The 8,771-nt window shown below is 49.8% G+C and overlaps 1 long non-coding RNA gene across 1 annotated transcript; it reads left to right on the plus strand.

The window, feature by feature from the left end:
- Nucleotides 1-284: 284 nt before the first annotated feature.
- LOC136996521 (uncharacterized) lies at nt 285-6,263 on the plus strand. The gene is made up of 2 exons (XR_010887571.1): nt 285-388; nt 5,958-6,263. It is a non-coding gene; the product is annotated as an uncharacterized lncRNA (long non-coding RNA).
- The last annotated feature ends 2,508 nt before the right edge of the window (nt 6,264-8,771 follow it).

Raw genomic sequence — 8,771 nt, forward strand, 5'->3', positions numbered from 1 at the left:
CCAGCACTCCGGAAAGCACCCAAGCCAGCAAATGGGGATCCCTCTTCCCATTTCCTCTGAAACGAGCCATATAGCTCACTCATTGGAAGGGGGCACTTCAGTGCCTCGATGTTATCCAGAATGATACCAGCGAGCTTCTTGCGATCTATCTCAAAGAGCCGCTGGTATCGCAGGTATAATCCCATTCTCACTTCCCTGTTCTTTATCCATCTCCTTTCCTCCCTCACAGGTGCGGGTTTTACTTGGTGCTTTCTTCTTTGTTTCAATTTTGTTGTGGCGATCTGCCCCGCCAGCTGTGTCAGCCACTCTTCTGCCGACGCTTCGATGATTCTCCGGGCTTCCTCTCCATCCTCTACGATCCTCTTGTATGCAACCATTTGGCTTGTTGGTAAGGAACCTGCTCGTATCCTCTCTGTTATAATCTTTCTATATTCCATTCTTATCCTCGCATTCCTTTCCTTCTCTGCCGGGGGCTCCCCACCGCGCTCTATTGCTGCTCTTCTAGGCAGTGCCGCAGTCTTGGCACTAGCCGCAAGCTGCCGTCTTTTGTCTCTGATCTGCTTCGCCGTTTTTGTGGGCAAATGCTCACCAATCAGTTTGTTGACGAAGCGCTCGGTCTTAAACTTCTCTTCCAATTTTAGCAGTAGAGCTGTCTCTTCCTCTGTCCAGCAGCTCTTGTGCATTCCTCGCAGGCTCTTTTCCTTCGGTTGAGTTGCTTCAATCCGCTCCAGATTTCTACTTAGTGGGTGCATAAGTCTTTTATGCTGTGATATGCCGCTCTTGGTTTTAAATTTTCGATTACATTCCCCACAGTGCCATATTCCAGGTTCCTCCGGGGCTTCTTCCTGATTCTGAGTATCTGGAGCTCCCTGGCATTTCGGGAAGTGGCAGGCAATACTGTGGTGTTTGATATTTGTCCTCCCACAATGGGAGCACTGAAAGAGGATTCGTTGCTGACCGTGGGCTCTCTTGAGATGATTGATTAGAGCCGCAACTTTCCCCATCCTGATACCACAGCAAGGACATGCTGGATGTTGATCTGGGATCTTCACGACTGGTGTTCCCACATCAGTCATTCCCCCCATTGCATCAAGGATGGATTTATAGTATTTATTGGTAGAATTGCAGGGCCGGAGGGAGTTCTTGGTTCCATGTCTATCACATCTTTCTCTGGCGCTTTTTCAGCCCCGATCATTGGTGTTGATTCAACAGGTTCCAAGGCCTCATAAACCTCTGGCAGTTCTTTAGTGCAATTCAAGGTTGGGTCGGGACAAGTCCCTTCCCAACCAGTCATGTCCAAGTTATAAAAGGTCAAATTCTGGGTTAGGTGGACCACCTCCTCTGGTGTTATTCTCGCAGGGCATGCCCTTGCCATTTCCTGGAGGATTTCCCCTGTCTGGGTGGCCACTGAGACATAGTTCACAACCGAAAATTTTATCAGGTTGTCCAGCATGACTGCAGGGGTTCGGGATATCACCAGATGAACCAGCCCCCAAGTTCACCTGATATGCCTTATGTTAGCCCTCAGGCCAAGGGCTTTGGACTCACGACTATTTTACTAGTTCGTGGTCGAATAAATTTTGATTAACCTGAAATTACTATTGAGTGGTCGGTGATTCCAGTCGACAGGGAGGAAGTAACTATAGCACCGAATAACACACTGGGGCAGAGGTCAACTCGGTTACCCACGAATGGGCATCCAGCGGGACCACGAGGAGGTGTGACCTCTGCAGCTAAGCCCGGTTAGTAACTGTGGCCTCATTTTTTTTTTTGGCTATTATTGAACCATGAAATATTTCATGGCACCTTTTCCGGGTTGGGATTGGTAGGCGGCCCGTCCGCCCGAGTCAGATTTCGGTGAGCGTCATTTGGGGACCAGATCTCATGTCCCAACTATCCAGGCTCGACCACATGGGAGCCAGGCAAGAGCAAAATTCAACGGTACAGAAGACAGAGCAAGCTCCAAGTCGTCTGTGTGAAGAATTTTACTGTTGCCTTCCGAAGAAGGACTTTGTATATACAAAATCATAGTGTGTAAAGTCATATTATAGTTACACATCCTTGCCTTTGCTGGCAAAGATGTGAAGTATGTCCACAGAGGACGGGAGTGCCTTTTGTGAAAGGAGTCTCGCTGTCCTTTTTAAGCGGCTGGTCGAGAGTCCCAGGTCGGCAAGGAAGCTCTCATTGCCTTTGTACCACTTCCCTCTAGCGCCGATTGGAAATCCTACAAACTCCACACCTTCGGTGTTGGTCATCTCTTGCACTTGTTCTTTTAGATGTCGATATTTTCGGACTTTCTCTGCCGCGGTGTTGTCTAGAGATGATAGTCCACTTTCATAGCAAATAGTTACATCCACTACTTTGGCCCGATGTTCCTTAACAAAGATCAAATCTGGCTTGAAGAGTTCATTGTTCTTATCTCTGAAGTTTGGTTCGTTATAAACTAACCACCCCAGTCTCTTGGCCTCCTCAGCCAGCATTCCGCATATGATGTTATGTCTGCGGATCCGGGCTTCTTGAACCACCGGGCAGTATCCGATTATGTGCGAACAAGTTTCCCATTCTGAAGGACAATGCCTGCACCCCTTTGGAACTCCTTCTCCCAGCCCATGCGCCAAATACTCCCTCGTGGGGTAGACATTGGCCCGTAGCTGTATCGCTGTTAAAAGTTTTCTGTGGGGAATATTGCGATAGTGAACAAGCCAATCATTACTAATGTTATCATTTTCAAAGTTCTTTATACCGCGGCCTTGTGATCTTAGATTGGCCCAATTTTCTAACTCTCTTTTTCTCCACTTACTAGAAATCGGATATATGGTTTTGGGTGATGACATTTCCCATTCAGATGAAGCCTCGCCGCCTCCCAGTGTCACCGGAATTGTCATCGGGGGTTCTTCTCCGATTGATGGAATTTTATCGGCCTTTCCTCCCGTGGCGATCCAGACTCTGTCATATTCTTTCTGAATCCCCTCTTCAAGAACGATAGATCTTGTGATGTAATCGGAGGATTGGGCAACCCTATGCAATCGGCGAGCTTGTATGCTTGGAATTTGACTCGCCAGCCATGCAATTCCTAACCCGCCATCGCTTGTGTTGGTATAAAGGATGGCGTCACATGTGCTGGGAGGTAAGTGAAGCCAGCTCTTCACTGCTGATCTAATTGTTAGGTCTAGGGCTTGGAGGTATGAGGTGTTCACTCCAGCATGATCTGCCGCGTATATCACCCGTGGGATTGCATATCTTTTCAAGATTTCTACCTTCTGCATTGGTTTTAATGGGGCTGTCTCGATGTTTTTCACCCATGTGGCAAGCTTTTCCTTCAGCTCTGGCTTAGAGAGTCCAATCCATGGATCGACTCCCAGGCCCAAATATTTCTCGGAGCTGCCAGGCTCAATTAGATGGAGATGTGCTCCTTCAATTTCCCACGGGTCACAGTTGTTAACTGTATAAGAATCTTTTGTGGGCCTTATCATGAACCCGTGGCATTTCTTAGCTTGTACCTTCAGCCCTGTGGTATGACAAAATTCTTCTACCACCTGGATATTCTTCTTCATGCCTTCCCATGAGTCACTGAGTAGGACTAGATCATCTGCGAATGCCAATGATGATATTGAGCTGTTACCATATTTAAATCCTTCTTTGGTCTCTTCCAGTTTACATAATAGTGGGTCTATTGCTAAATTGAATAGTAATGGGGACATCGGATTGCCTTGCTTTACCCCGGTGAGGATCTTAATCTTTTCAGAGCAGGTTTCTCCTATTTCAAGCCTGGTTGCACAGCTGTTATATGAATCAGCGATGATGTTCATTATATGTTCATCAACACCCTTCTGACTGAGGACCTTTAGGATATGGTGGTGGTTGACCGAGTCGAAAGCTTTCGCTAGGTCCACGAAGACGACAGCCAGCATCTTGCGATCTTTCTTTGCGTGCTTAATTAGTACTTGCAGGAGCTTTAGATTTTCTGCACAGCCTGGGGCTGAGATAAACCCTCTTTGGCGGTTGTTAATTGGACAGGCTCGCCGCAGATGTGCTGTTAGGATCCGTGAAAATAATCTTAAGATTACCGACCCGATGGTAATGGGCCGCCAGTTGTTGATGTCATCGATTTTATTTGGATCCGCGGATTTTGGAATTAAGATCGTTCTGCATTCTTTGATCCCATCAGGGATCCTTCCAGCTAGCAGCCATAGATTGAATAATTCAGCCAATTGGCTCCCCTGAGGGTCCTTTTTAATAACATCCCTCAGGGACTGGCCGTCTGGTCCGGGAGCGGAGTTCTTATTCATTTTTGTGATGTTTTTCATGACCTCTTTTGGAGAGATCATTTCTCTGAATGCAGTGTTTTCCGCAATTCCAGCACTTCGGAAAGCACCCAAGCCAACGAAAGGGGATCCCACTTCCCATTTCCTTTGAAACGAGCTATACAGCTCATTCATTGGAAGGGGGCACTTCAGTGCCTCGATGTTGTCCAGAATAATACCAACGAGCTTCTTTCGGTCTATTTCAAAAAGCCGTTGGTATCTAAGATATAGTCCCCTTCTCACCGCCCTGTTCTTCATCCATCTCTGTTCATTCTTCGCAGGTGCGGCTTTTGCTTGGTACTTTCTTCTTCGTTTTAGTTTTGTTGCGGCGATCTTTCCTGCCAGCTGTGATAGCCATTCTCCTGCTGACGCTTCGATGATTGTCTGTGCATCCTCGCTATCCTCTAGTATCTTCTTGTATGCAACCATATGGTTTTTCAATAAGGAACCTGCTCGTATTCTCTCTGATATAATCTTTCTATATTCTGTTTTTATCTTTGCATTCTTTACCTTCTCATCCAGGGGTTCCCCATCGCGCTCTATTGCTGCTCTTCTAGGCGGTGTCGCTGTCTTGACACTCGCCGCGAGCTGCCGTCTTTTATCACTGATCTGCTTCGCCGTTTTCGTGGGCAAATGCTCACCAATCAGTTTATTGACGAAGCGCTCGTTCTTAAACTTCATTTCCAATTCCAGCAGTAGAGCCGTCTCTTCTTCTGTCCAGCAGCTCTTATGCATTCCTCTCAGGCTCTTTTCCTTTGGTTGAGATGCTTCGATCCACTCTAGATTCCTAGTTTGTGGGTGCATATGTCTTTTATGCTGAGATATGCCGCTCTTGGTTTTGAATATTCGCTTGCATTCCCCACATTGCCATGTTCCAGGTTCCTCCGGGGTTACTTCCTGATTCTGTGTGTCAGTAGCTCCTTGGCATTTTGGGACGTGGCAGGCAATACTATGATGTTTGATATTTGTTCTCCCACAATGGGAACACTGGAAGAGGATTCTTCGCCTACCATGGGCTCTCTTCAGATGGTTGACTAGCGCCGCCATTTTTCCCATCCTGATACCACAGCAAGGACATGCTAGATGTTGATCTGGGATCTTCACGATTGGTGTTCCCACATCAGTCGTTTCTCCCGTTGTATCAGGGGTTGGATTTTCAGTATTTATTTGTGGAATTGCAGGGCCAGTGGGAGTTCTTGGTTCCCTGGCTATCTCATCTTCCTCTGGTGCTTTTACAACCCCGATCATTGGTGATGATTCGACAGGTTTCAAGGCCTTATAGACCTCTGGCAGTTCTTCAATGCAATTAAAGACAGTCACAGTTACTCCCGCCGTTTACCCGCGCTTCAAGGAATTTCTTCCCTTTGACCTTCAGAGCACTGGGCAGAAATCACATCGCGTCAACACCCGCTGTGGGCCTTCACGATGCTTTGTTTTAATTAAACAGTCAGATTCCCTTGGTCTGCACCAGTTCTAAGTCGGCTGCTAGGCGCCAGCTGAGGCAGGGCGCTGGCCCGGGGACCCCGGTGTTAGAGAATATTGAACTGAAGCTGTCTAGAATTAATTGCTTAGCATGATTTGCTTAGCATTAGTAGCTAAAGTTGATGAAGCCTTAGGCCTCAGGCTGTGAACTTGCTGTGAACTTTTACTTAGATAAGTAAAAGGGGGCCCCAGAGCTGGTTCAAGCTGGAGAGATAAAGAAGTTACACTGACAGCAGGAGTAGCCAACCTTGAAGATAAGAAGCAGCCTGCCTAGAGACAATGAAGGGGCCCAGTGAAGAAGGCGAAGACCCCAGACCTAATTATTACATTGTTCCAAACTATCGCTTAAGGGGTGGGGAATTTAGATTGTAAGGGTATAATTGCCCAGGGATTTCTTTGTTCGGGGTCCTTCTTCGGAGGCACCCAGCTCGAGCTGTAATTACTGCACGTGTATCATTAAATTTTATTTTTCTTCAATCTGACTTTGAACTTCTGCCTCAGCAGGAACCTAGGGTCAGACCCTGTTATGGAGGCCAGTGAGCCTGATTTTCCATAACATCCGGCTCCCCCCACATCGCCGGCAGCCACGCACGCGGGGGGGCACCCCCAGCCCCCGCAGACGGGTGGGGGGGGGGTGGTAGCAGCGGCTGCTGGGGCTCAGGGAGGAGGGAGGGAGGGGGCGGGCGGTGCCCGCTGCAGCTGGGGTGATCCATGGGAAGGGCCCGGCGCGCATCCAGAGTCGCCGCCGCTGCCCTGCGCCCGCCCAGGGGACAGGTGGGGCGCACGGCACCTCGTCCAGCCCTTTTGGATTGCTTGGAGAGCTTCTTCCTCTCCCTGGCTTCTTGTGTGCTTTGTTTGCTTAGGTGGGTTTTTGCTTGCTCCTTTTTGGTGTCGTGTTGTTTTTTGTTTTGTTGTTGTTTCTTTCCTTGTTTGTGGTGGTGTTTTTTTTTTAAATGGTTGTTAGAGGAATGCAGGGCCTGGCCACCCAGCCCCCCAGCACACCACCTGCCTAAAACTCCTAAAGTCACAAGGATCACGAGACCTCACTCTTACGGTCCACAGTCGTACTGAAGAGCAAGAATAAGCAAGCTTCTGGCTTCCCCCAGCTTGCCTTAGGACATCCATGTTACTGGTTGACAGCTGTACCACCCCATTCACTGGTGCCCCAGCCACAGCATGGGCTGCATTTCCGCAGGGCCTCCTGCTTCCTCTGCACCTCCTATGTCTCTTTGCAGTGGCAAACTAGAGTCAAGCTCAACAGGCTCACTCTTCTTTCCTTGCTGATTCCACCAGGCCTTTTCCCCTAGTCAGGGATTAGCTGGAGACAACCAAGGCTCTGAGTGCACTAAGAGGCCTTCACTGGAAGCCTTCATTGCTCTGACCAGCCTCATCTGGGGCCTCCACCCACCCACTCTGCTCAGGGGCTCTATTAAGGCTCAGCACATCACAGGCTTGGAGGTTGTGTTGGCTTCCCCTGTGCCCAGAGCATCCTTGCTCCCCAGCTCACTGAACCCTTTTCATGAGCATTAAGCAAGGGTAAGGGGGCTCATTAGTCCAGTGACCCTAATGCTCCCTGCTTCCTCAGAGCCCTTCCCAACACATATCAGCTGCTCAGCTGTCATCTCCTGGCTCTCCAGGATGGCCCTAGACTGGGTTACTCCCTTCATGCAGCAGAAGAACCTTATTCTGCAGACCCTGAGGACCTCTTTGTGGCTTGTCAGTGTGCAGCTGTGGCTGAGCTTACCTTGCTGGAGCTCTGGCAGGGGAATCACTCAGCTGCTGACTGTCCACTACAAGTGAGGAGGTTGGCTGGGGCAGCAGGGTGGGGAGAATGGCCAGGGTGGATCCTCCCCAGAGCCTGAGGCAGCTCTCAGACCTGCCTCTCTCTGTGGACAGGCACCTCATGGTATGCCTGAGAGTGCAGTGGGACCCTTGGGGGAGCCCAGCCATGCTTTTCCTCACCCCCTCCCCCTTACCAGTCCTTACTGCACCAGCAAATCTCCTGTTCCTACTGGTGCCAAGGGAGGATGGTTGCAGGTGTATGCCCTAGAGCCTCACCTCACCATACCCCTTATCATTGCCCTCCCTCATGGGCACACAATCCAAACCACTGCTCTGGTGGACTTGGGGGTTTGCCACACTCCTGTGGCCTCTGAGTTTGTCCAGAGTGCCCACAGCCTCACCCAGCCATAGCTGATCCCAAATATGGTCAGTGCAGTAGATAGGATGAGTCCCCGGGGGGGAGGAAGAGGGGACCGTTACCCATGAATCCATTCTTCTGACCATAACTACAACACCTGGACATTCTGAGATGGTAGTCCTTCCCCATCTGGCATACAGCCTTCTCTCCAGTCATCTTCAGCTTGCCCTGGTTGCAGAAGCACAACCCTAGACTTTACAGGAAATGGGAATCCTTTCACTTCCCTGCAGGCAGGCATTACTCAAAGGGTGAGGGTAAGGGTCAGGGTCAGCCCTGGGATCGTCATGGAACTGCTCCCCAGCTACCACACCCCACAGGGGTGGCTCTAGACAGGCCTGTGTTTCTCGTGCCACACAACACCAACAGCTGTCTGGCTGCATGGCTGCCGTGCCTGTGTTTGAAATGAGCCCTGCAGTGACCTTCTATAGGGCAGTGACCAAGCAATGGAACTGCACGAGAGTGGTACCAAGTACAGCAACTCTGCATCCTAGCAGTGCCCTCATCACAGCAAGGTCTCAGCCCCAAGGTTCCTGCCTCACTGCAACTTCCACAGACTGCACAAGGAATTAAAATAGGCATTCACCAGAGCCCTGCTCCTAGTCCACCCAAACCCCAGCTGGCCTTTCATTGTAGAACCTGCTGTCTCGGACCAAGCCATAGGGACCACTGTGAGATTGGGTCCTCCCATGATGCCATGATGCACCTGCAGCTGGACATGGAGGGGGGCATCCTGGAACACAAAGCATCTGATTATCCAGGTCTACTGGTGACCCATGACACAAGCA

The sequence above is a fragment of the Apteryx mantelli genome, unplaced genomic scaffold (assembly GCF_036417845.1).
Source record: "Apteryx mantelli isolate bAptMan1 unplaced genomic scaffold, bAptMan1.hap1 HAP1_SCAFFOLD_40, whole genome shotgun sequence".
NCBI classification, from domain to species: Eukaryota; Metazoa; Chordata; class Aves; order Apterygiformes; family Apterygidae; genus Apteryx; species Apteryx mantelli.